Below are 20,548 nucleotides of genomic sequence, written 5' to 3' on the forward strand. Positions count from 1 at the left end.
GCTTGCTAATTGAATGTAAACAGCAACTCAACTATAAAAGTCACACAGCACCTGGTATTCCCAAGCTGTCTCCCATACAAGTATTAACCTGGCCCAAACCTATTTAGCTTGATAATTAAATCTAATAGGCTTACAGCACCTGGTATTCCCAGGTGGTCTCCCATCCAAGTACTAACCAGGCCCAAACAAGCTTAGCTTCCGAGGTCAAATGAGATCGGGCGTTTTCAGGCTGGTGTGGCCGTAAGCCATAAAACAATGCAAAGATGACCTATTTATAATGAGAGCAAAACCTGAACAACAGACATTGCTAGTTTTTTTTGCAGAACACCTTTAAGCTTGCTAATTGAATGTAAATAGCAACTCAACTATAAAAGTCACACAGCACCTGGTATTCCCAAGCTGTCTCCCATACAAGTATTAACCTGGCCTAAACCTATTTAGCTTCCTAGGTCAAATAGGATCGGGCGTTTTCAGGCTGGTGTGGCCGTAAGCCATAAAACAATGCAAAGATTATCTAATTATAACAAGAGCAAAACCTGAACAACAGAAATTGCTAGATTTTTGCAGAACACATTTAAGCTTGATAATTAAATCTAATAGGCTTACAGTACCTGGTATTCCCAGGTGGTCTCCCATCCAAGTACTAACCAGGCCCAAACGAGCTTAGCTTCCGAGGTCAAATGAGATCGGGCGTTTTCAGGCTGGTGTGGCCGTAAGCCGTAAAACAATGCAAAGATGACCTATTTATAATGAGAGCAAAACCTGAACAACAGACATTGCTAGTTTTTTTTGCAGAACACCTTTAAGCTTGCTAATTGAATGTAAATAGCAACTCAACTATAAAAGTCACACAGCACCTGGTATTCCCAAGCTGTCTCCCATACAAGTATTAACCTGGCCAAAACCTATTTAGCTTCCGAGGTCAAATGAGATCGGGCGTTTTCAGGCTGGTGTGGCCGCAAGCCATAAAACAATGCAAAGATGATCTAATTATAACAAGAGCAAAACCTGAACAACAGAAATTGCTAGTTTTTTTGCAGAACACATTTAAGCTTGCTAATTGAATGTAAACAGCAACTCAACTATAAAAGTCACACAGCACCTGGTATTCCCAAGCTGTCTCCCATACAAGTATTAACCTGGCCCAAACCTATTTAGCTTGATAATTAAATCTAATAGGCTTACAGCACCTGGTATTCCCAGGTGGTCTCCCATCCAAGTACTAACCAGGCCCAAACGAGCTTAGCTTCCGAGGTCAAATGAGATCGGGCGTTTTCAGGCTGGTGTGGCCGTAAGCCGTAAAACAATGCAAAGATGACCTATTTATAATGAGAGCAAAACCTGAACAACAGACATTGCTAGTTTTTTTTGCAGAACACCTTTAAGCTTGCTAATTGAATGTAAATAGCAACTCAACTATAAAAGTCACACAGCACCTGGTATTCCCAAGCTGTCTCCCATACAAGTATTAACCTGGCCTAAACCTATTTAGCTTCCTAGGTCAAATGAAATCGGGCGTTTTCAGGCTGGTGTGGCCGTAAGCCATAAAACAATGCAAAGATTATCTAATTATAACAAGAGCAAAACCTGAACAACAGAAATTGCTAGTTTTTTTGCAGAACACATTTAAGCTTGCTAATTGAATGTAAACAGCAACTCAACTATAAAAGTCACACAGCACCTGGCATTCCCAAGCTGTCTCCCATACAAGTATTAACCTGGCCCAAACCTATTTAGCTTGATAATTAAATCTAATAGGCTTACAGCACCTGGTATTCCCAGGTGGTCTCCCATCCAAGTACTAACCAGGCCCAAACGAGCTTAGCTTCCGAGGTCAAATGAGATCGGGCGTTTTCAGGCTGGTGTGGCCGTAAGCCGTAAAACAATGCAAAGATGACCTATTTATAATGAGAGCAAAACCTGAACAACAGACATTGCTAGTTTTTTTTGCAGAACACCTTTAAGCTTGCTAATTGAATGTAAATAGCAACTCAACTATAAAAGTCACACAGCACCTGGTATTCCCAAGCTGTCTCCCATACAAGTATTAACCTGGCCTAAACCTATTTAGCTTCCTAGGTCAAATAGGATCGGGCGTTTTCAGGCTGGTGTGGCCGTAAGCCATAAAACAATGCAAAGATTATCTAATTATAACAAGAGCAAAACCTGAACAACAGAAATTGCTAGATTTTTGCAGAACACATTTAAGCTTGATAATTAAATCTAATAGGCTTACAGTACCTGGTATTCCCAGGTGGTCTCCCATCCAAGTACTAACCAGGCCCAAACGAGCTTAGCTTCCGAGGTCAAATGAGATCGGGCGTTTTCAGGCTGGTGTGGCCGTAAGCCGTAAAACAATGCAAAGATGACCTATTTATAATGAGAGCAAAACCTGAACAACAGACATTGCTAGTTTTTTTTGCAGAACACCTTTAAGCTTGCTAATTGAATGTAAATAGCAACTCAACTATAAAAGTCACACAGCACCTGGTATTCCCAAGCTGTCTCCCATATAAGTATTAACCTGGCCTAAACCTATTTAGCTTCCTAGGTCAAATGAAATCGGGCGTTTTCAGGCTGGTGTGGCCGTAAGCCATAAAACAATGCAAAGATTATCTAATTATAACAAGAGCAAAACCTGAACAACAGAAATTGCTAGTTTTTTGCAGAACACATTTAAGCTTGCTAATTGAATGTAAACAGCAACTCAACTATAAAAGTCACACAGCACCTGGTATTCCCAAGCTGTCTCCCATACAAGTATTAACCTGGCCAAAACCTATTTAGCTTCCGAGGTCAAATGAGATCGGGCGTTTTCAGGCTGGTGTGGCCGCAAGCCATAAAACAATGCAAAGATTATCTAATTATAACAAGAGCAAAACCTGAACAACAGAAATTGCTAGTTTTTTTGCAGAACACATTTAAGCTTGCTAATTGAATGTAAACAGCAACTCAACTATAAAAGTCACACAGCACCTGGTATTCCCAAGCTGTCTCCCATACAAGTATTAACCTGGCCCAAACCTATTTAGCTTGATAATTAAATCTAATAGGCTTACAGCACCTGGTATTCCCAGGTGGTCTCCCATCCAAGTACTAACCAGGCCCAAACGAGCTTAGCTTCCGAGGTCAAATGAGATCGGGCGTTTTCAGGCTGGTGTGGCCGTAAGCCGTAAAACAATGCAAAGATGACCTATTTATAATGAGAGCAAAACCTGAACAACAGACATTGCTAGTTTTTTTTGCAGAACACCTTTAAGCTTGCTAATTGAATGTAAATAGCAACTCAACTATAAAAGTCACACAGCACCTGGTATTCCCAAGCTGTCTCCCATATAAGTATTAACCTGGCCTAAACCTATTTAGCTTCCTAGGTCAAATGAAATCGGGCGTTTTCAGGCTGGTGTGGCCGTAAGCCATAAAACAATGCAAAGATTATCTAATTATAACAAGAGCAAAACCTGAACAACAGAAATTGCTAGTTTTTTGCAGAACACATTTAAGCTTGCTAATTGAATGTAAACAGCAACTCAACTATAAAAGTCACACAGCACCTGGTATTCCCAAGCTGTCCCCCATACAAGTATTAACCTGGCCAAAACCTATTTAGCTTCCGAGGTCAAATGAGATCGGGCGTTTTCAGGCTGGTGTGGCCGCAAGCCATAAAACAATGCAAAGATTATCTAATTATAACAAGAGCAAAACCTGAACAACAGAAATTGCTAGTTTTTTTGCAGAACACATTTAAGCTTGCTAATTGAATGTAAACAGCAACTCAACTATAAAAGTCACACAGCACCTGGTATTCCCAAGCTGTCTCCCATACAAGTATTAACCTGGCCCAAACCTATTTAGCTTGATAATTAAATCTAATAGGCTTACAGCACCTGGTATTCCCAGGTGGTCTCCCATCCAAGTACTAACCAGGCCCAAACGAGCTTAGCTTCCGAGGTCAAATGAGATCGGGCGTTTTCAGGCTGGTGTGGCCGTAAGCCGTAAAACAATGCAAAGATGACCTATTTATAATGAGAGCAAAACCTGAACAACAGACATTGCTAGTTTTTTTTGCAGAACACCTTTAAGCTTGCTAATTGAATGTAAATAGCAACTCAACTATAAAAGTCACACAGCACCTGGTATTCCCAAGCTGTCTCCCATACAAGTATTAACCTGGCCTAAACCTATTTAGCTTCCTAGGTCAAATGAAATCGGGCGTTTTCAGGCTGGTGTGGCCGTAAGCCATAAAACAATGCAAAGATTATCTAATTATAACAAGAGCAAAACCTGAACAACAGAAATTGCTAGTTTTTTTGCAGAACACATTTAAGCTTGCTAATTGAATGTAAACAGCAACTCAACTATAAAAGTCACACAGCACCTGGTATTCCCAAGCTGTCTCCCATACAAGTATTAACCTGGCCCAAACCTATTTAGCTTGATAATTAAATCTAATAGGCTTACAGCACCTGGTATTCCCAGGTGGTCTCCCATCCAAGTACTAACCAGGCCCAAACGAGCTTAGCTTCCGAGGTCAAATGAGATCGGGCGTTTTCAGGCTGGTGTGGCCGTAAGCCGTAAAACAATGCAAAGATGACCTATTTATAATGAGAGCAAAACCTGAACAACAGACATTGCTAGTTTTTTTTGCAGAACACCTTTAAGCTTGCTAATTGAATGTAAATAGCAACTCAACTATAAAAGTCACACAGCACCTGGTATTCCCAAGCTGTCTCCCATACAAGTATTAACCTGGCCTAAACCTATTTAGCTTCCTAGGTCAAATGAAATCGGGCGTTTTCAGGCTGGTGTGGCCGTAAGCCATAAAACAATGCAAAGATTATCTAATTATAACAAGAGCAAAACCTGAACAACAGAAATTGCTAGTTTTTTTGCAGAACACATTTAAGCTTGCTAATTGAATGTAAACAGCAACTCAACTATAAAAGTCACACAGCACCTGGTATTCCCAAGCTGTCTCCCATACAAGTATTAACCTGGCCTAAACCTATTTAGCTTCCTAGGTCAAATGAAATCGGGCGTTTTCAGGCTGGTGTGGCCGTAAGCCATAAAACAATGCAAAGATTATCTAATTATAACAAGAGCAAAACCTGAACAACAGAAATTGCTAGTTTTTTTGCAGAACACATTTAAGCTTGCTAATTGAATGTAAACAGCAACTCAACTATAAAAGTCACACAGCACCTGGTATTCCCAAGCTGTCCCCCATACAAGTATTAACCTGGCCAAAACCTATTTAGCTTCCGAGGTCAAATGAGATCGGGCGTTTTCAGGCTGGTGTGGCCGCAAGCCATAAAACAATGCAAAGATTATCTAATTATAACAAGAGCAAAACCTGAACAACAGAAATTGCTAGTTTTTTTGCAGAACACATTTAAGCTTGCTAATTGAATGTAAACAGCAACTCAACTATAAAAGTCACACAGCACCTGGTATTCCCAAGCTGTCTCCCATACAAGTATTAACCTGGCCCAAACCTATTTAGCTTGATAATTAAATCTAATAGGCTTACAGCACCTGGTATTCCCAGGTGGTCTCCCATCCAAGTACTAACCAGGCCCAAACGAGCTTAGCTTCCGAGGTCAAATGAGATCGGGCGTTTTCAGGCTGGTGTGGCCGTAAGCCGTAAAACAATGCAAAGATGACCTATTTATAATGAGAGCAAAACCTGAACAACAGACATTGCTAGTTTTTTTTGCAGAACACCTTTAAGCTTGCTAATTGAATGTAAATAGCAACTCAACTATAAAAGTCACACAGCACCTGGTATTCCCAAGCTGTCTCCCATACAAGTATTAACCTGGCCTAAACCTATTTAGCTTCCTAGGTCAAATGAAATCGGGCGTTTTCAGGCTGGTGTGGCCGTAAGCCATAAAACAATGCAAAGATTATCTAATTATAACAAGAGCAAAACCTGAACAACAGAAATTGCTAGTTTTTTTGCAGAACACATTTAAGCTTGCTAATTGAATGTAAACAGCAACTCAACTATAAAAGTCACACAGCACCTGGTATTCCCAAGCTGTCTCCCATACAAGTATTAACCTGGCCCAAACCTATTTAGCTTGATAATTAAATCTAATAGGCTTACAGCACCTGGTATTCCCAGGTGGTCTCCCATCCAAGTACTAACCAGGCCCAAACGAGCTTAGCTTCCGAGGTCAAATGAGATCGGGCGTTTTCAGGCTGGTGTGGCCGTAAGCCGTAAAACAATGCAAAGATGACCTATTTATAATGAGAGCAAAACCTGAACAACAGACATTGCTAGTTTTTTTTGCAGAACACCTTTAAGCTTGCTAATTGAATGTAAATAGCAACTCAACTATAAAAGTCACACAGCACCTGGTATTCCCAAGCTGTCTCCCATACAAGTATTAACCTGGCCTAAACCTATTTAGCTTCCTAGGTCAAATGAAATCGGGCGTTTTCAGGCTGGTGTGGCCGTAAGCCATAAAACAATGCAAAGATTATCTAATTATAACAAGAGCAAAACCTGAACAACAGAAATTGCTAGTTTTTTTGCAGAACACATTTAAGCTTGCTAATTGAATGTAAACAGCAACTCAACTATAAAAGTCACACAGCACCTGGCATTCCCAAGCTGTCTCCCATACAAGTATTAACCTGGCCCAAACCTATTTAGCTTGATAATTAAATCTAATAGGCTTACAGCACCTGGTATTCCCAGGTGGTCTCCCATCCAAGTACTAACCAGGCCCAAACGAGCTTAGCTTCCGAGGTCAAATGAGATCGGGCGTTTTCAGGCTGGTGTGGCCGTAAGCCGTAAAACAATGCAAAGATGACCTATTTATAATGAGAGCAAAACCTGAACAACAGACATTGCTAGTTTTTTTTGCAGAACACCTTTAAGCTTGCTAATTGAATGTAAATAGCAACTCAACTATAAAAGTCACACAGCACCTGGTATTCCCAAGCTGTCTCCCATACAAGTATTAACCTGGCCTAAACCTATTTAGCTTCCTAGGTCAAATAGGATCGGGCGTTTTCAGGCTGGTGTGGCCGTAAGCCATAAAACAATGCAAAGATTATCTAATTATAACAAGAGCAAAACCTGAACAACAGAAATTGCTAGATTTTTGCAGAACACATTTAAGCTTGATAATTAAATCTAATAGGCTTACAGTACCTGGTATTCCCAGGTGGTCTCCCATCCAAGTACTAACCAGGCCCAAACGAGCTTAGCTTCCGAGGTCAAATGAGATCGGGCGTTTTCAGGCTGGTGTGGCCGTAAGCCGTAAAACAATGCAAAGATGACCTATTTATAATGAGAGCAAAACCTGAACAACAGACATTGCTAGTTTTTTTTGCAGAACACCTTTAAGCTTGCTAATTGAATGTAAATAGCAACTCAACTATAAAAGTCACACAGCACCTGGTATTCCCAAGCTGTCTCCCATATAAGTATTAACCTGGCCTAAACCTATTTAGCTTCCTAGGTCAAATGAAATCGGGCGTTTTCAGGCTGGTGTGGCCGTAAGCCATAAAACAATGCAAAGATTATCTAATTATAACAAGAGCAAAACCTGAACAACAGAAATTGCTAGTTTTTTGCAGAACACATTTAAGCTTGCTAATTGAATGTAAACAGCAACTCAACTATAAAAGTCACACAGCACCTGGTATTCCCAAGCTGTCTCCCATACAAGTATTAACCTGGCCAAAACCTATTTAGCTTCCGAGGTCAAATGAGATCGGGCGTTTTCAGGCTGGTGTGGCCGCAAGCCATAAAACAATGCAAAGATTATCTAATTATAACAAGAGCAAAACCTGAACAACAGAAATTGCTAGTTTTTTTGCAGAACACATTTAAGCTTGCTAATTGAATGTAAACAGCAACTCAACTATAAAAGTCACACAGCACCTGGTATTCCCAAGCTGTCTCCCATACAAGTATTAACCTGGCCCAAACCTATTTAGCTTGATAATTAAATCTAATAGGCTTACAGCACCTGGTATTCCCAGGTGGTCTCCCATCCAAGTACTAACCAGGCCCAAACGAGCTTAGCTTCCGAGGTCAAATGAGATCGGGCGTTTTCAGGCTGGTGTGGCCGTAAGCCGTAAAACAATGCAAAGATGACCTATTTATAATGAGAGCAAAACCTGAACAACAGACATTGCTAGTTTTTTTTGCAGAACACCTTTAAGCTTGCTAATTGAATGTAAATAGCAACTCAACTATAAAAGTCACACAGCACCTGGTATTCCCAAGCTGTCTCCCATATAAGTATTAACCTGGCCTAAACCTATTTAGCTTCCTAGGTCAAATGAAATCGGGCGTTTTCAGGCTGGTGTGGCCGTAAGCCATAAAACAATGCAAAGATTATCTAATTATAACAAGAGCAAAACCTGAACAACAGAAATTGCTAGTTTTTTGCAGAACACATTTAAGCTTGCTAATTGAATGTAAACAGCAACTCAACTATAAAAGTCACACAGCACCTGGTATTCCCAAGCTGTCCCCCATACAAGTATTAACCTGGCCAAAACCTATTTAGCTTCCGAGGTCAAATGAGATCGGGCGTTTTCAGGCTGGTGTGGCCGCAAGCCATAAAACAATGCAAAGATTATCTAATTATAACAAGAGCAAAACCTGAACAACAGAAATTGCTAGTTTTTTTGCAGAACACATTTAAGCTTGCTAATTGAATGTAAACAGCAACTCAACTATAAAAGTCACACAGCACCTGGTATTCCCAAGCTGTCTCCCATACAAGTATTAACCTGGCCCAAACCTATTTAGCTTGATAATTAAATCTAATAGGCTTACAGCACCTGGTATTCCCAGGTGGTCTCCCATCCAAGTACTAACCAGGCCCAAACGAGCTTAGCTTCCGAGGTCAAATGAGATCGGGCGTTTTCAGGCTGGTGTGGCCGTAAGCCGTAAAACAATGCAAAGATGACCTATTTATAATGAGAGCAAAACCTGAACAACAGACATTGCTAGTTTTTTTTGCAGAACACCTTTAAGCTTGCTAATTGAATGTAAATAGCAACTCAACTATAAAAGTCACACAGCACCTGGTATTCCCAAGCTGTCTCCCATACAAGTATTAACCTGGCCTAAACCTATTTAGCTTCCTAGGTCAAATGAAATCGGGCGTTTTCAGGCTGGTGTGGCCGTAAGCCATAAAACAATGCAAAGATGATCTAATTATAACAAGAGCAAAACCTGAACAACAGAAATTGCTAGTTTTTTTGCAGAACACATTTAAGCTTGCTAATTGAATGTAAACAGCAACTCAACTATAAAAGTCACACAGCACCTGGTATTCCCAAGCTGTCTCCCATACAAGTATTAACCTGGCCCAAACCTATTTAGCTTGATAATTAAATCTAATAGGCTTACAGCACCTGGTATTCCCAGGTGGTCTCCCATCCAAGTACTAACCAGGCCCAAACGAGCTTAGCTTCCGAGGTCAAATGAGATCGGGCGTTTTCAGGCTGGTGTGGCCGTAAGCCGTAAAACAATGCAAAGATGACCTATTTATAATGAGAGCAAAACCTGAACAACAGACATTGCTAGTTTTTTTTGCAGAACACCTTTAAGCTTGCTAATTGAATGTAAATAGCAACTCAACTATAAAAGTCACACAGCACCTGGTATTCCCAAGCTGTCTCCCATACAAGTATTAACCTGGCCTAAACCTATTTAGCTTCCTAGGTCAAATAGGATCGGGCGTTTTCAGGCTGGTGTGGCCGTAAGCCATAAAACAATGCAAAGATTATCTAATTATAACAAGAGCAAAACCTGAACAACAGAAATTGCTAGATTTTTGCAGAACACATTTAAGCTTGATAATTAAATCTAATAGGCTTACAGTACCTGGTATTCCCAGGTGGTCTCCCATCCAAGTACTAACCAGGCCCAAACGAGCTTAGCTTCCGAGGTCAAATGAGATCGGGCGTTTTCAGGCTGGTGTGGCCGTAAGCCGTAAAACAATGCAAAGATGACCTATTTATAATGAGAGCAAAACCTGAACAACAGACATTGCTAGTTTTTTTTGCAGAACACCTTTAAGCTTGCTAATTGAATGTAAATAGCAACTCAACTATAAAAGTCACACAGCACCTGGTATTCCCAAGCTGTCTCCCATACAAGTATTAACCTGGCCTAAACCTATTTAGCTTCCTAGGTCAAATGAAATCGGGCGTTTTCAGGCTGGTGTGGCCGTAAGCCATAAAACAATGCAAAGATTATCTAATTATAACAAGAGCAAAACCTGAACAACAGAAATTGCTAGTTTTTTTGCAGAACACATTTAAGCTTGCTAATTGAATGTAAACAGCAACTCAACTATAAAAGTCACACAGCACCTGGTATTCCCAAGCTGTCTCCCATACAAGTATTAACCTGGCCTAAACCTATTTAGCTTCCTAGGTCAAATGAAATCGGGCGTTTTCAGGCTGGTGTGGCCGTAAGCCATAAAACAATGCAAAGATTATCTAATTATAACAAGAGCAAAACCTGAACAACAGAAATTGCTAGTTTTTTTGCAGAACACATTTAAGCTTGCTAATTGAATGTAAACAGCAACTCAACTATAAAAGTCACACAGCACCTGGTATTCCCAAGCTGTCCCCCATACAAGTATTAACCTGGCCAAAACCTATTTAGCTTCCGAGGTCAAATGAGATCGGGCGTTTTCAGGCTGGTGTGGCCGCAAGCCATAAAACAATGCAAAGATTATCTAATTATAACAAGAGCAAAACCTGAACAACAGAAATTGCTAGTTTTTTTGCAGAACACATTTAAGCTTGCTAATTGAATGTAAACAGCAACTCAACTATAAAAGTCACACAGCACCTGGTATTCCCAAGCTGTCTCCCATACAAGTATTAACCTGGCCCAAACCTATTTAGCTTGATAATTAAATCTAATAGGCTTACAGCACCTGGTATTCCCAGGTGGTCTCCCATCCAAGTACTAACCAGGCCCAAACGAGCTTAGCTTCCGAGGTCAAATGAGATCGGGCGTTTTCAGGCTGGTGTGGCCGTAAGCCGTAAAACAATGCAAAGATGACCTATTTATAATGAGAGCAAAACCTGAACAACAGACATTGCTAGTTTTTTTTGCAGAACACCTTTAAGCTTGCTAATTGAATGTAAATAGCAACTCAACTATAAAAGTCACACAGCACCTGGTATTCCCAAGCTGTCTCCCATACAAGTATTAACCTGGCCTAAACCTATTTAGCTTCCTAGGTCAAATGAAATCGGGCGTTTTCAGGCTGGTGTGGCCGTAAGCCATAAAACAATGCAAAGATTATCTAATTATAACAAGAGCAAAACCTGAACAACAGAAATTGCTAGTTTTTTTGCAGAACACATTTAAGCTTGCTAATTGAATGTAAACAGCAACTCAACTATAAAAGTCACACAGCACCTGGTATTCCCAAGCTGTCTCCCATACAAGTATTAACCTGGCCCAAACCTATTTAGCTTGATAATTAAATCTAATAGGCTTACAGCACCTGGTATTCCCAGGTGGTCTCCCATCCAAGTACTAACCAGGCCCAAACGAGCTTAGCTTCCGAGGTCAAATGAGATCGGGCGTTTTCAGGCTGGTGTGGCCGTAAGCCGTAAAACAATGCAAAGATGACCTATTTATAATGAGAGCAAAACCTGAACAACAGACATTGCTAGTTTTTTTTGCAGAACACCTTTAAGCTTGCTAATTGAATGTAAATAGCAACTCAACTATAAAAGTCACACAGCACCTGGTATTCCCAAGCTGTCTCCCATACAAGTATTAACCTGGCCTAAACCTATTTAGCTTCCTAGGTCAAATAGGATCGGGCGTTTTCAGGCTGGTGTGGCCGTAAGCCATAAAACAATGCAAAGATTATCTAATTATAACAAGAGCAAAACCTGAACAACAGAAATTGCTAGATTTTTGCAGAACACATTTAAGCTTGATAATTAAATCTAATAGGCTTACAGTACCTGGTATTCCCAGGTGGTCTCCCATCCAAGTACTAACCAGGCCCAAACGAGCTTAGCTTCCGAGGTCAAATGAGATCGGGCGTTTTCAGGCTGGTGTGGCCGTAAGCCGTAAAACAATGCAAAGATGACCTATTTATAATGAGAGCAAAACCTGAACAACAGACATTGCTAGTTTTTTTTGCAGAACACCTTTAAGCTTGCTAATTGAATGTAAATAGCAACTCAACTATAAAAGTCACACAGCACCTGGTATTCCCAAGCTGTCTCCCATATAAGTATTAACCTGGCCTAAACCTATTTAGCTTCCTAGGTCAAATGAAATCGGGCGTTTTCAGGCTGGTGTGGCCGTAAGCCATAAAACAATGCAAAGATTATCTAATTATAACAAGAGCAAAACCTGAACAACAGAAATTGCTAGTTTTTTGCAGAACACATTTAAGCTTGCTAATTGAATGTAAACAGCAACTCAACTATAAAAGTCACACAGCACCTGGTATTCCCAAGCTGTCCCCCATACAAGTATTAACCTGGCCAAAACCTATTTAGCTTCCGAGGTCAAATGAGATCGGGCGTTTTCAGGCTGGTGTGGCCGCAAGCCATAAAACAATGCAAAGATTATCTAATTATAACAAGAGCAAAACCTGAACAACAGAAATTGCTAGTTTTTTTGCAGAACACATTTAAGCTTGCTAATTGAATGTAAACAGCAACTCAACTATAAAAGTCACACAGCACCTGGTATTCCCAAGCTGTCTCCCATACAAGTATTAACCTGGCCCAAACCTATTTAGCTTGATAATTAAATCTAATAGGCTTACAGCACCTGGTATTCCCAGGTGGTCTCCCATCCAAGTACTAACCAGGCCCAAACGAGCTTAGCTTCCGAGGTCAAATGAGATCGGGCGTTTTCAGGCTGGTGTGGCCGTAAGCCGTAAAACAATGCAAAGATGACCTATTTATAATGAGAGCAAAACCTGAACAACAGACATTGCTAGTTTTTTTTGCAGAACACCTTTAAGCTTGCTAATTGAATGTAAATAGCAACTCAACTATAAAAGTCACACAGCACCTGGTATTCCCAAGCTGTCTCCCATACAAGTATTAACCTGGCCTAAACCTATTTAGCTTCCTAGGTCAAATGAAATCGGGCGTTTTCAGGCTGGTGTGGCCGTAAGCCATAAAACAATGCAAAGATGATCTAATTATAACAAGAGCAAAACCTGAACAACAGAAATTGCTAGTTTTTTTGCAGAACACATTTAAGCTTGCTAATTGAATGTAAACAGCAACTCAACTATAAAAGTCACACAGCACCTGGTATTCCCAAGCTGTCTCCCATACAAGTATTAACCTGGCCCAAACCTATTTAGCTTGATAATTAAATCTAATAGGCTTACAGCACCTGGTATTCCCAGGTGGTCTCCCATCCAAGTACTAACCAGGCCCAAACGAGCTTAGCTTCCGAGGTCAAATGAGATCGGGCGTTTTCAGGCTGGTGTGGCCGTAAGCCGTAAAACAATGCAAAGATGACCTATTTATAATGAGAGCAAAACCTGAACAACAGACATTGCTAGTTTTTTTTGCAGAACACCTTTAAGCTTGCTAATTGAATGTAAATAGCAACTCAACTATAAAAGTCACACAGCACCTGGTATTCCCAAGCTGTCTCCCATACAAGTATTAACCTGGCCTAAACCTATTTAGCTTCCTAGGTCAAATGAAATCGGGCGTTTTCAGGCTGGTGTGGCCGTAAGCCATAAAACAATGCAAAGATGATCTAATTATAACAAGAGCAAAACCTGAACAACAGAAATTGCTAGTTTTTTTGCAGAACACATTTAAGCTTGCTAATTGAATGTAAACAGCAACTCAACTATAAAAGTCACACAGCACCTGGCATTCCCAAGCTGTCTCCCATACAAGTATTAACCTGGCCCAAACCTATTTAGCTTGATAATTAAATCTAATAGGCTTACAGCACCTGGTATTCCCAGGTGGTCTCCCATCCAAGTACTAACCAGGCCCAAACGAGCTTAGCTTCCGAGGTCAAATGAGATCGGGCGTTTTCAGGCTGGTGTGGCCGTAAGCCGTAAAACAATGCAAAGATGACCTATTTATAATGAGAGCAAAACCTGAACAACAGACATTGCTAGTTTTTTTTGCAGAACACCTTTAAGCTTGCTAATTGAATGTAAATAGCAACTCAACTATAAAAGTCACACAGCACCTGGTATTCCCAAGCTGTCTCCCATACAAGTATTAACCTGGCCTAAACCTATTTAGCTTCCTAGGTCAAATGAAATCGGGCGTTTTCAGGCTGGTGTGGCCGTAAGCCATAAAACAATGCAAAGATGATCTAATTATAACAAGAGCAAAACCTGAACAACAGAAATTGCTAGTTTTTTTGCAGAACACATTTAAGCTTGCTAATTGAATGTAAACAGCAACTCAACTATAAAAGTCACACAGCACCTGGTATTCCCAAGCTGTCTCCCATACAAGTATTAACCTGGCCCAAACCTATTTAGCTTGATAATTAAATCTAATAGGCTTACAGCACCTGGTATTCCCAGGTGGTCTCCCATCCAAGTACTAACCAGGCCCAAACGAGCTTAGCTTCCGAGGTCAAATGAGATCGGGCGTTTTCAGGCTGGTGTGGCCGTAAGCCGTAAAACAATGCAAAGATGACCTATTTATAATGAGAGCAAAACCTGAACAACAGACATTGCTAGTTTTTTTTGCAGAACACCTTTAAGCTTGCTAATTGAATGTAAATAGCAACTCAACTATAAAAGTCACACAGCACCTGGTATTCCCAAGCTGTCTCCCATACAAGTATTAACCTGGCCTAAACCTATTTAGCTTCCTAGGTCAAATAGGATCGGGCGTTTTCAGGCTGGTGTGGCCGTAAGCCATAAAACAATGCAAAGATTATCTAATTATAACAAGAGCAAAACCTGAACAACAGAAATTGCTAGATTTTTGCAGAACACATTTAAGCTTGATAATTAAATCTAATAGGCTTACAGTACCTGGTATTCCCAGGTGGTCTCCCATCCAAGTACTAACCAGGCCCAAACGAGCTTAGCTTCCGAGGTCAAATGAGATCGGGCGTTTTCAGGCTGGTGTGGCCGTAAGCCGTAAAACAATGCAAAGATGACCTATTTATAATGAGAGCAAAACCTGAACAACAGACATTGCTAGTTTTTTTTGCAGAACACCTTTAAGCTTGCTAATTGAATGTAAATAGCAACTCAACTATAAAAGTCACACAGCACCTGGTATTCCCAAGCTGTCTCCCATATAAGTATTAACCTGGCCTAAACCTATTTAGCTTCCTAGGTCAAATGAAATCGGGCGTTTTCAGGCTGGTGTGGCCGTAAGCCATAAAACAATGCAAAGATTATCTAATTATAACAAGAGCAAAACCTGAACAACAGAAATTGCTAGTTTTTTTGCAGAACACATTTAAGCTTGCTAATTGAATGTAAACAGCAACTCAACTATAAAAGTCACACAGCACCTGGTATTCCCAAGCTGTCTCCCATACAAGTATTAACCTGGCCCAAACCTATTTAGCTTGATAATTAAATCTAATAGGCTTACAGCACCTGGTATTCCCAGGTGGTCTCCCATCCAAGTACTAACCAGGCCCAAACGAGCTTAGCTTCCGAGGTCAAATGAGATCGGGCGTTTTCAGGCTGGTGTGGCCGTAAGCCGTAAAACAATGCAAAGATGACCTATTTATAATGAGAGCAAAACCTGAACAACAGACATTGCTAGTTTTTTTTGCAGAACACCTTTAAGCTTGCTAATTGAATGTAAATAGCAACTCAACTATAAAAGTCACACAGCACCTGGTATTCCCAAGCTGTCTCCCATACAAGTATTAACCTGGCCTAAACCTATTTAGCTTCCTAGGTCAAATGAAATCGGGCGTTTTCAGGCTGGTGTGGCCGTAAGCCATAAAACAATGCAAAGATGATCTAATTATAACAAGAGCAAAACCTGAACAACAGAAATTGCTAGTTTTTTTGCAGAACACATTTAAGCTTGCTAATTGAATGTAAACAGCAACTCAACTATAAAAGTCACACAGCACCTGGTATTCCCAAGCTGTCTCCCATACAAGTATTAACCTGGCCCAAACCTATTTAGCTTGATAATTAAATCTAATAGGCTTACAGCACCTGGTATTCCCAGGTGGTCTCCCATCCAAGTACTAACCAGGCCCAAACGAGCTTAGCTTCCGAGGTCAAATGAGATCGGGCGTTTTCAGGCTGGTGTGGCCGTAAGCCGTAAAACAATGCAAAGATGACCTATTTATAATGAGAGCAAAACCTGAACAACAGACATTGCTAGTTTTTTTTGCAGAACACCTTTAAGCTTGCTAATTGAATGTAAATAGCAACTCAACTATAAAAGTCACACAGCACCTGGTATTCCCAAGCTGTCTCCCATACAAGTATTAACCTGGCCTAAACCTATTTAGCTTCCTAGGTCAAATGAAATCGGGCGTTTTCAGGCTGGTGTGGCCGTAAGCCATAAAACAATGCAAAGATTATCTAATTATAACAAGAGCAAAACCTGAACAACAGAAATTGCTAGTTTTTTTGCAGAACACATTTAAGCTTGCTAATTGAATGTAAACAGCAACTCAACTATAAAAGTCACACAGCACCTGGTATTCCCAAGCTGTCTCCCATACAAGTATTAACCTGGCCTAAACCTATTTAGCTTCCTAGGTCAAATGAAATCGGGCGTTTTCAGGCTGGTGTGGCCGTAAGCCATAAAACAATGCAAAGATTATCTAATTATAACAAGAGCAAAACCTGAACAACAGAAATTGCTAGTTTTTTTGCAGAACACATTTAAGCTTGCTAATTGAATGTAAACAGCAACTCAACTATAAAAGTCACACAGCACCTGGTATTCCCAAGCTGTCCCCCATACAAGTATTAACCTGGCCAAAACCTATTTAGCTTCCGAGGTCAAATGAGATCGGGCGTTTTCAGGCTGGTGTGGCCGCAAGCCATAAAACAATGCAAAGATTATCTAATTATAACAAGAGCAAAACCTGAACAACAGAAATTGCTAGTTTTTTTGCAGAACACATTTAAGCTTGCTAATTGAATGTAAACAGCAACTCAACTATAAAAGTCACACAGCACCTGGTATTCCCAAGCTGTCTCCCATACAAGTATTAACCTGGCCCAAACCTATTTAGCTTGATAATTAAATCTAATAGGCTTACAGCACCTGGTATTCCCAGGTGGTCTCCCATCCAAGTACTAACCAGGCCCAAACGAGCTTAGCTTCCGAGGTCAAATGAGATCGGGCGTTTTCAGGCTGGTGTGGCCGTAAGCCGTAAAACAATGCAAAGATGACCTATTTATAATGAGAGCAAAACCTGAACAACAGACATTGCTAGTTTTTTTTGCAGAACACCTTTAAGCTTGCTAATTGAATGTAAATAGCAACTCAACTATAAAAGTCACACAGCACCTGGTATTCCCAAGCTGTCTCCCATACAAGTATTAACCTGGCCTAAACCTATTTAGCTTCCTAGGTCAAATGAAATCGGGCGTTTTCAGGCTGGTGTGGCCGTAAGCCATAAAACAATGCAAAGATGATCTAATTATAACAAGAGCAAAACCTGAACAACAGAAATTGCTAGTTTTTTTGCAGAACACATTTAAGCTTGCTAATTGAATGTAAACAGCAACTCAACTATAAAAGTCACACAGCACCTGGTATTCCCAAGCTGTCTCCCATACAAGTATTAACCTGGCCCAAACCTATTTAGCTTGATAATTAAATCTAATAGGCTTACAGCACCTGGTATTCCCAGGTGGTCTCCCATCCAAGTACTAACCAGGCCCAAACGAGCTTAGCTTCCGAGGTCAAATGAGATCGGGCGTTTTCAGGCTGGTGTGGCCGTAAGCCGTAAAACAATGCAAAGATGACCTATTTATAATGAGAGCAAAACCTGAACAACAGACATTGCTAGTTTTTTTTTGCAGAACACCTTTAAGCTTGCTAATTGAATGTAAATAGCAACTCAACTATAAAAGTCACACAGCACCTGGTATTCCCAAGCTGTCTCCCATACAAGTATTAACCTGGCCTAAACCTATTTAGCTTCCTAGGTCAAATGAAATCGGGCGTTTTCAGGCTGGTGTGGCCGTAAGCCATAAAACAATGCAAAGATTATCTAATTATAACAAGAGCAAAACCTGAACAACAGAAATTGCTAGTTTTTTTGCAGAACACATTTAAGCTTGCTAATTGAATGTAAACAGCAACTCAACTATAAAAGTCACACAGCACCTGGCATTCCCAAGCTGTCTCCCATACAAGTATTAACCTGGCCCAAACCTATTTAGCTTGATAATTAAATCTAATAGGCTTACAGCACCTGGTATTCCCAGGTGGTCTCCCATCCAAGTACTAACCAGGCCCAAACGAGCTTAGCTTCCGAGGTCAAATGAGATCGGGCGTTTTCAGGCTGGTGTGGCCGTAAGCCGTAAAACAATGCAAAGATGACCTATTTATAATGAGAGCAAAACCTGAACAACAGACATTGCTAGTTTTTTTTGCAGAACACCTTTAAGCTTGCTAATTGAATGTAAATAGCAACTCAACTATAAAAGTCACACAGCACCTGGTATTCCCAAGCTGTCTCCCATACAAGTATTAACCTGGCCTAAACCTATTTAGCTTCCTAGGTCAAATAGGATCGGGCGTTTTCAGGCTGGTGTGGCCGTAAGCCATAAAACAATGCAAAGATTATCTAATTATAACAAGAGCAAAACCTGAACAACAGAAATTGCTAGATTTTTGCAGAACACATTTAAGCTTGATAATTAAATCTAATAGGCTTACAGTACCTGGTATTCCCAGGTGGTCTCCCATCCAAGTACTAACCAGGCCCAAACGAGCTTAGCTTCCGAGGTCAAATGAGATCGGGCGTTTTCAGGCTGGTGTGGCCGTAAGCCGTAAAACAATGCAAAGATGACCTATTTATAATGAGAGCAAAACCTGAACAACAGACATTGCTAGTTTTTTTTGCAGAACACCTTTAAGCTTGCTAATTGAATGTAAATAGCAACTCAACTATAAAAGTCACACAGCACCTGGTATTCCCAAGCTGTCTCCCATATAAGTATTAACCTGGCCTAAACCTATTTAGCTTCCTAGGTCAAATGAAATCGGGCGTTTTCAGGCTGGTGTGGCCGTAAGCCATAAAACAATGCAAAGATTATCTAATTATAACAAGAGCAAAACCTGAACAACAGAAATTGCTAGTTTTTTGCAGAACACATTTAAGCTTGCTAATTGAATGTAAACAGCAACTCAACTATAAAAGTCACACAGCACCTGGTATTCCCAAGCTGTCTCCCATACAAGTATTAACCTGGCCAAAACCTATTTAGCTTCCGAGGTCAAATGAGATCGGGCGTTTTCAGGCTGGTGTGGCCGCAAGCCATAAAACAATGCAAAGATTATCTAATTATAACAAGAGCAAAACCTGAACAACAGAAATTGCTAGTTTTTTTGCAGAACACATTTAAGCTTGCTAATTGAATGTAAACAGCAACTCAACTATAAAAGTCACACAGCACCTGGTATTCCCAAGCTGTCTCCCATACAAGTATTAACCTGGCCCAAACCTATTTAGCTTGATAATTAAATCTAATAGGCTTACAGCACCTGGTATTCCCAGGTGGTCTCCCATCCAAGTACTAACCAGGCCCAAACGAGCTTAGCTTCCGAGGTCAAATGAGATCGGGCGTTTTCAGGCTGGTGTGGCCGTAAGCCGTAAAACAATGCAAAGATGACCTATTTATAATGAGAGCAAAACCTGAACAACAGACATTGCTAGTTTTTTTTGCAGAACACCTTTAAGCTTGCTAATTGAATGTAAATAGCAACTCAACTATAAAAGTCACACAGCACCTGGTATTCCCAAGCTGTCTCCCATATAAGTATTAACCTGGCCTAAACCTATTTAGCTTCCTAGGTCAAATGAAATCGGGCGTTTTCAGGCTGGTGTGGCCGTAAGCCATAAAACAATGCAAAGATTATCTAATTATAACAAGAGCAAAACCTGAACAACAGAAATTGCTAGTTTTTTGCAGAACACATTTAAGCTTGCTAATTGAATGTAAACAGCAACTCAACTATAAAAGTCACACAGCACCTGGTATTCCCAAGCTGTCCCCCATACAAGTATTAACCTGGCCAAAACCTATTTAGCTTCCGAGGTCAAATGAGATCGGGCGTTTTCAGGCTGGTGTGGCCGCAAGCCATAAAACAATGCAAAGATTATCTAATTATAACAAGAGCAAAACCTGAACAACAGAAATTGCTAGTTTTTTTGCAGAACACATTTAAGCTTGCTAATTGAATGTAAACAGCAACTCAACTATAAAAGTCACACAGCACCTGGTATTCCCAAGCTGTCTCCCATACAAGTATTAACCTGGCCCAAACCTATTTAGCTTGATAATTAAATCTAATAGGCTTACAGCACCTGGTATTCCCAGGTGGTCTCCCATCCAAG

General features: G+C 40.5%; 31 non-coding genes and 36 pseudogenes across 31 annotated transcripts; all 67 read right to left on the reverse strand.

Moving 5' to 3' along the window:
- Positions 1-127: 127 nt before the first annotated feature.
- LOC143505659 (5S ribosomal RNA) lies at positions 128-246 on the reverse strand. Its single transcript, XR_013127945.1, has one exon. It is a non-coding gene; the product is annotated as a 5S ribosomal RNA (ribosomal RNA).
- Positions 247-373: 127 nt separating this feature from the next.
- LOC143505743 (5S ribosomal RNA) lies at positions 374-492 on the reverse strand (annotated as a pseudogene).
- A 107-nt stretch (positions 493-599) lies between these two features.
- On the reverse strand, positions 600-718 carry LOC143505676 (5S ribosomal RNA). Its single transcript, XR_013127961.1, has one exon. It is a non-coding gene; the product is annotated as a 5S ribosomal RNA (ribosomal RNA).
- A 127-nt stretch (positions 719-845) lies between these two features.
- LOC143505687 (5S ribosomal RNA) lies at positions 846-964 on the reverse strand (annotated as a pseudogene).
- Positions 965-1,178: 214 nt separating this feature from the next.
- On the reverse strand, positions 1,179-1,297 carry LOC143505626 (5S ribosomal RNA). Its single transcript, XR_013127913.1, has one exon. It is a non-coding gene; the product is annotated as a 5S ribosomal RNA (ribosomal RNA).
- A 127-nt stretch (positions 1,298-1,424) lies between these two features.
- LOC143505815 (5S ribosomal RNA) lies at positions 1,425-1,543 on the reverse strand (annotated as a pseudogene).
- A 214-nt stretch (positions 1,544-1,757) lies between these two features.
- Positions 1,758-1,876, reverse strand: LOC143505627 (5S ribosomal RNA). Its single transcript, XR_013127914.1, has one exon. It is a non-coding gene; the product is annotated as a 5S ribosomal RNA (ribosomal RNA).
- Positions 1,877-2,003: 127 nt separating this feature from the next.
- LOC143505745 (5S ribosomal RNA) lies at positions 2,004-2,122 on the reverse strand (annotated as a pseudogene).
- A 107-nt stretch (positions 2,123-2,229) lies between these two features.
- Positions 2,230-2,348, reverse strand: LOC143505678 (5S ribosomal RNA). Its single transcript, XR_013127963.1, has one exon. It is a non-coding gene; the product is annotated as a 5S ribosomal RNA (ribosomal RNA).
- Positions 2,349-2,719: 371 nt separating this feature from the next.
- On the reverse strand, positions 2,720-2,838 carry LOC143505688 (5S ribosomal RNA; annotated as a pseudogene).
- A 214-nt stretch (positions 2,839-3,052) lies between these two features.
- On the reverse strand, positions 3,053-3,171 carry LOC143505628 (5S ribosomal RNA). Its single transcript, XR_013127916.1, has one exon. It is a non-coding gene; the product is annotated as a 5S ribosomal RNA (ribosomal RNA).
- Positions 3,172-3,542: 371 nt separating this feature from the next.
- Positions 3,543-3,661, reverse strand: LOC143505718 (5S ribosomal RNA; annotated as a pseudogene).
- A 214-nt stretch (positions 3,662-3,875) lies between these two features.
- On the reverse strand, positions 3,876-3,994 carry LOC143505629 (5S ribosomal RNA). Its single transcript, XR_013127917.1, has one exon. It is a non-coding gene; the product is annotated as a 5S ribosomal RNA (ribosomal RNA).
- Positions 3,995-4,121: 127 nt separating this feature from the next.
- LOC143505818 (5S ribosomal RNA) lies at positions 4,122-4,240 on the reverse strand (annotated as a pseudogene).
- Positions 4,241-4,454: 214 nt separating this feature from the next.
- Positions 4,455-4,573, reverse strand: LOC143505631 (5S ribosomal RNA). Its single transcript, XR_013127919.1, has one exon. It is a non-coding gene; the product is annotated as a 5S ribosomal RNA (ribosomal RNA).
- A 127-nt stretch (positions 4,574-4,700) lies between these two features.
- On the reverse strand, positions 4,701-4,819 carry LOC143505819 (5S ribosomal RNA; annotated as a pseudogene).
- Positions 4,820-4,945: 126 nt separating this feature from the next.
- Positions 4,946-5,064, reverse strand: LOC143505820 (5S ribosomal RNA; annotated as a pseudogene).
- Positions 5,065-5,190: 126 nt separating this feature from the next.
- Positions 5,191-5,309, reverse strand: LOC143505719 (5S ribosomal RNA; annotated as a pseudogene).
- Positions 5,310-5,523: 214 nt separating this feature from the next.
- On the reverse strand, positions 5,524-5,642 carry LOC143505632 (5S ribosomal RNA). The gene has a single exon (XR_013127920.1). It is a non-coding gene; the product is annotated as a 5S ribosomal RNA (ribosomal RNA).
- Positions 5,643-5,769: 127 nt separating this feature from the next.
- On the reverse strand, positions 5,770-5,888 carry LOC143505821 (5S ribosomal RNA; annotated as a pseudogene).
- Positions 5,889-6,102: 214 nt separating this feature from the next.
- LOC143505634 (5S ribosomal RNA) lies at positions 6,103-6,221 on the reverse strand. Its single transcript, XR_013127921.1, has one exon. It is a non-coding gene; the product is annotated as a 5S ribosomal RNA (ribosomal RNA).
- Positions 6,222-6,348: 127 nt separating this feature from the next.
- Positions 6,349-6,467, reverse strand: LOC143505822 (5S ribosomal RNA; annotated as a pseudogene).
- A 214-nt stretch (positions 6,468-6,681) lies between these two features.
- Positions 6,682-6,800, reverse strand: LOC143505635 (5S ribosomal RNA). Its single transcript, XR_013127922.1, has one exon. It is a non-coding gene; the product is annotated as a 5S ribosomal RNA (ribosomal RNA).
- A 127-nt stretch (positions 6,801-6,927) lies between these two features.
- LOC143505746 (5S ribosomal RNA) lies at positions 6,928-7,046 on the reverse strand (annotated as a pseudogene).
- A 107-nt stretch (positions 7,047-7,153) lies between these two features.
- Positions 7,154-7,272, reverse strand: LOC143505679 (5S ribosomal RNA). Its single transcript, XR_013127964.1, has one exon. It is a non-coding gene; the product is annotated as a 5S ribosomal RNA (ribosomal RNA).
- Positions 7,273-7,643: 371 nt separating this feature from the next.
- Positions 7,644-7,762, reverse strand: LOC143505690 (5S ribosomal RNA; annotated as a pseudogene).
- A 214-nt stretch (positions 7,763-7,976) lies between these two features.
- Positions 7,977-8,095, reverse strand: LOC143505636 (5S ribosomal RNA). The gene has a single exon (XR_013127923.1). It is a non-coding gene; the product is annotated as a 5S ribosomal RNA (ribosomal RNA).
- Positions 8,096-8,466: 371 nt separating this feature from the next.
- On the reverse strand, positions 8,467-8,585 carry LOC143505720 (5S ribosomal RNA; annotated as a pseudogene).
- Positions 8,586-8,799: 214 nt separating this feature from the next.
- LOC143505637 (5S ribosomal RNA) lies at positions 8,800-8,918 on the reverse strand. The gene has a single exon (XR_013127924.1). It is a non-coding gene; the product is annotated as a 5S ribosomal RNA (ribosomal RNA).
- A 127-nt stretch (positions 8,919-9,045) lies between these two features.
- Positions 9,046-9,164, reverse strand: LOC143505823 (5S ribosomal RNA; annotated as a pseudogene).
- Positions 9,165-9,378: 214 nt separating this feature from the next.
- Positions 9,379-9,497, reverse strand: LOC143505638 (5S ribosomal RNA). The gene has a single exon (XR_013127925.1). It is a non-coding gene; the product is annotated as a 5S ribosomal RNA (ribosomal RNA).
- A 127-nt stretch (positions 9,498-9,624) lies between these two features.
- Positions 9,625-9,743, reverse strand: LOC143505747 (5S ribosomal RNA; annotated as a pseudogene).
- Positions 9,744-9,850: 107 nt separating this feature from the next.
- LOC143505680 (5S ribosomal RNA) lies at positions 9,851-9,969 on the reverse strand. The gene has a single exon (XR_013127965.1). It is a non-coding gene; the product is annotated as a 5S ribosomal RNA (ribosomal RNA).
- Positions 9,970-10,096: 127 nt separating this feature from the next.
- Positions 10,097-10,215, reverse strand: LOC143505824 (5S ribosomal RNA; annotated as a pseudogene).
- Positions 10,216-10,341: 126 nt separating this feature from the next.
- LOC143505825 (5S ribosomal RNA) lies at positions 10,342-10,460 on the reverse strand (annotated as a pseudogene).
- Positions 10,461-10,586: 126 nt separating this feature from the next.
- Positions 10,587-10,705, reverse strand: LOC143505721 (5S ribosomal RNA; annotated as a pseudogene).
- Positions 10,706-10,919: 214 nt separating this feature from the next.
- Positions 10,920-11,038, reverse strand: LOC143505639 (5S ribosomal RNA). The gene has a single exon (XR_013127926.1). It is a non-coding gene; the product is annotated as a 5S ribosomal RNA (ribosomal RNA).
- A 127-nt stretch (positions 11,039-11,165) lies between these two features.
- On the reverse strand, positions 11,166-11,284 carry LOC143505826 (5S ribosomal RNA; annotated as a pseudogene).
- A 214-nt stretch (positions 11,285-11,498) lies between these two features.
- LOC143505640 (5S ribosomal RNA) lies at positions 11,499-11,617 on the reverse strand. Its single transcript, XR_013127927.1, has one exon. It is a non-coding gene; the product is annotated as a 5S ribosomal RNA (ribosomal RNA).
- Positions 11,618-11,744: 127 nt separating this feature from the next.
- LOC143505749 (5S ribosomal RNA) lies at positions 11,745-11,863 on the reverse strand (annotated as a pseudogene).
- A 107-nt stretch (positions 11,864-11,970) lies between these two features.
- On the reverse strand, positions 11,971-12,089 carry LOC143505682 (5S ribosomal RNA). The gene has a single exon (XR_013127966.1). It is a non-coding gene; the product is annotated as a 5S ribosomal RNA (ribosomal RNA).
- Positions 12,090-12,460: 371 nt separating this feature from the next.
- On the reverse strand, positions 12,461-12,579 carry LOC143505722 (5S ribosomal RNA; annotated as a pseudogene).
- A 214-nt stretch (positions 12,580-12,793) lies between these two features.
- On the reverse strand, positions 12,794-12,912 carry LOC143505641 (5S ribosomal RNA). Its single transcript, XR_013127928.1, has one exon. It is a non-coding gene; the product is annotated as a 5S ribosomal RNA (ribosomal RNA).
- A 127-nt stretch (positions 12,913-13,039) lies between these two features.
- LOC143505827 (5S ribosomal RNA) lies at positions 13,040-13,158 on the reverse strand (annotated as a pseudogene).
- Positions 13,159-13,372: 214 nt separating this feature from the next.
- Positions 13,373-13,491, reverse strand: LOC143505643 (5S ribosomal RNA). The gene has a single exon (XR_013127930.1). It is a non-coding gene; the product is annotated as a 5S ribosomal RNA (ribosomal RNA).
- A 127-nt stretch (positions 13,492-13,618) lies between these two features.
- On the reverse strand, positions 13,619-13,737 carry LOC143505829 (5S ribosomal RNA; annotated as a pseudogene).
- A 214-nt stretch (positions 13,738-13,951) lies between these two features.
- Positions 13,952-14,070, reverse strand: LOC143505644 (5S ribosomal RNA). The gene has a single exon (XR_013127931.1). It is a non-coding gene; the product is annotated as a 5S ribosomal RNA (ribosomal RNA).
- A 127-nt stretch (positions 14,071-14,197) lies between these two features.
- On the reverse strand, positions 14,198-14,316 carry LOC143505830 (5S ribosomal RNA; annotated as a pseudogene).
- A 214-nt stretch (positions 14,317-14,530) lies between these two features.
- LOC143505645 (5S ribosomal RNA) lies at positions 14,531-14,649 on the reverse strand. Its single transcript, XR_013127932.1, has one exon. It is a non-coding gene; the product is annotated as a 5S ribosomal RNA (ribosomal RNA).
- A 127-nt stretch (positions 14,650-14,776) lies between these two features.
- Positions 14,777-14,895, reverse strand: LOC143505750 (5S ribosomal RNA; annotated as a pseudogene).
- A 107-nt stretch (positions 14,896-15,002) lies between these two features.
- Positions 15,003-15,121, reverse strand: LOC143505683 (5S ribosomal RNA). Its single transcript, XR_013127967.1, has one exon. It is a non-coding gene; the product is annotated as a 5S ribosomal RNA (ribosomal RNA).
- Positions 15,122-15,581: 460 nt separating this feature from the next.
- Positions 15,582-15,700, reverse strand: LOC143505646 (5S ribosomal RNA). Its single transcript, XR_013127933.1, has one exon. It is a non-coding gene; the product is annotated as a 5S ribosomal RNA (ribosomal RNA).
- A 127-nt stretch (positions 15,701-15,827) lies between these two features.
- Positions 15,828-15,946, reverse strand: LOC143505831 (5S ribosomal RNA; annotated as a pseudogene).
- Positions 15,947-16,160: 214 nt separating this feature from the next.
- LOC143505647 (5S ribosomal RNA) lies at positions 16,161-16,279 on the reverse strand. Its single transcript, XR_013127934.1, has one exon. It is a non-coding gene; the product is annotated as a 5S ribosomal RNA (ribosomal RNA).
- A 127-nt stretch (positions 16,280-16,406) lies between these two features.
- LOC143505832 (5S ribosomal RNA) lies at positions 16,407-16,525 on the reverse strand (annotated as a pseudogene).
- A 126-nt stretch (positions 16,526-16,651) lies between these two features.
- LOC143505833 (5S ribosomal RNA) lies at positions 16,652-16,770 on the reverse strand (annotated as a pseudogene).
- Positions 16,771-16,896: 126 nt separating this feature from the next.
- On the reverse strand, positions 16,897-17,015 carry LOC143505724 (5S ribosomal RNA; annotated as a pseudogene).
- A 214-nt stretch (positions 17,016-17,229) lies between these two features.
- Positions 17,230-17,348, reverse strand: LOC143505648 (5S ribosomal RNA). Its single transcript, XR_013127935.1, has one exon. It is a non-coding gene; the product is annotated as a 5S ribosomal RNA (ribosomal RNA).
- Positions 17,349-17,475: 127 nt separating this feature from the next.
- LOC143505834 (5S ribosomal RNA) lies at positions 17,476-17,594 on the reverse strand (annotated as a pseudogene).
- Positions 17,595-17,808: 214 nt separating this feature from the next.
- LOC143505650 (5S ribosomal RNA) lies at positions 17,809-17,927 on the reverse strand. The gene has a single exon (XR_013127936.1). It is a non-coding gene; the product is annotated as a 5S ribosomal RNA (ribosomal RNA).
- A 128-nt stretch (positions 17,928-18,055) lies between these two features.
- LOC143505835 (5S ribosomal RNA) lies at positions 18,056-18,174 on the reverse strand (annotated as a pseudogene).
- Positions 18,175-18,388: 214 nt separating this feature from the next.
- Positions 18,389-18,507, reverse strand: LOC143505651 (5S ribosomal RNA). The gene has a single exon (XR_013127937.1). It is a non-coding gene; the product is annotated as a 5S ribosomal RNA (ribosomal RNA).
- Positions 18,508-18,634: 127 nt separating this feature from the next.
- On the reverse strand, positions 18,635-18,753 carry LOC143505751 (5S ribosomal RNA; annotated as a pseudogene).
- Positions 18,754-18,860: 107 nt separating this feature from the next.
- On the reverse strand, positions 18,861-18,979 carry LOC143505684 (5S ribosomal RNA). Its single transcript, XR_013127968.1, has one exon. It is a non-coding gene; the product is annotated as a 5S ribosomal RNA (ribosomal RNA).
- A 371-nt stretch (positions 18,980-19,350) lies between these two features.
- Positions 19,351-19,469, reverse strand: LOC143505691 (5S ribosomal RNA; annotated as a pseudogene).
- Positions 19,470-19,683: 214 nt separating this feature from the next.
- On the reverse strand, positions 19,684-19,802 carry LOC143505652 (5S ribosomal RNA). Its single transcript, XR_013127938.1, has one exon. It is a non-coding gene; the product is annotated as a 5S ribosomal RNA (ribosomal RNA).
- Positions 19,803-20,173: 371 nt separating this feature from the next.
- On the reverse strand, positions 20,174-20,292 carry LOC143505725 (5S ribosomal RNA; annotated as a pseudogene).
- Between the last annotated feature and the right edge of the window lie 256 nt (positions 20,293-20,548).

This window comes from Brachyhypopomus gauderio, unplaced genomic scaffold (assembly GCF_052324685.1).
Source record: "Brachyhypopomus gauderio isolate BG-103 unplaced genomic scaffold, BGAUD_0.2 sc413, whole genome shotgun sequence".
Taxonomy (NCBI): Eukaryota; Metazoa; Chordata; class Actinopteri; order Gymnotiformes; family Hypopomidae; genus Brachyhypopomus; species Brachyhypopomus gauderio.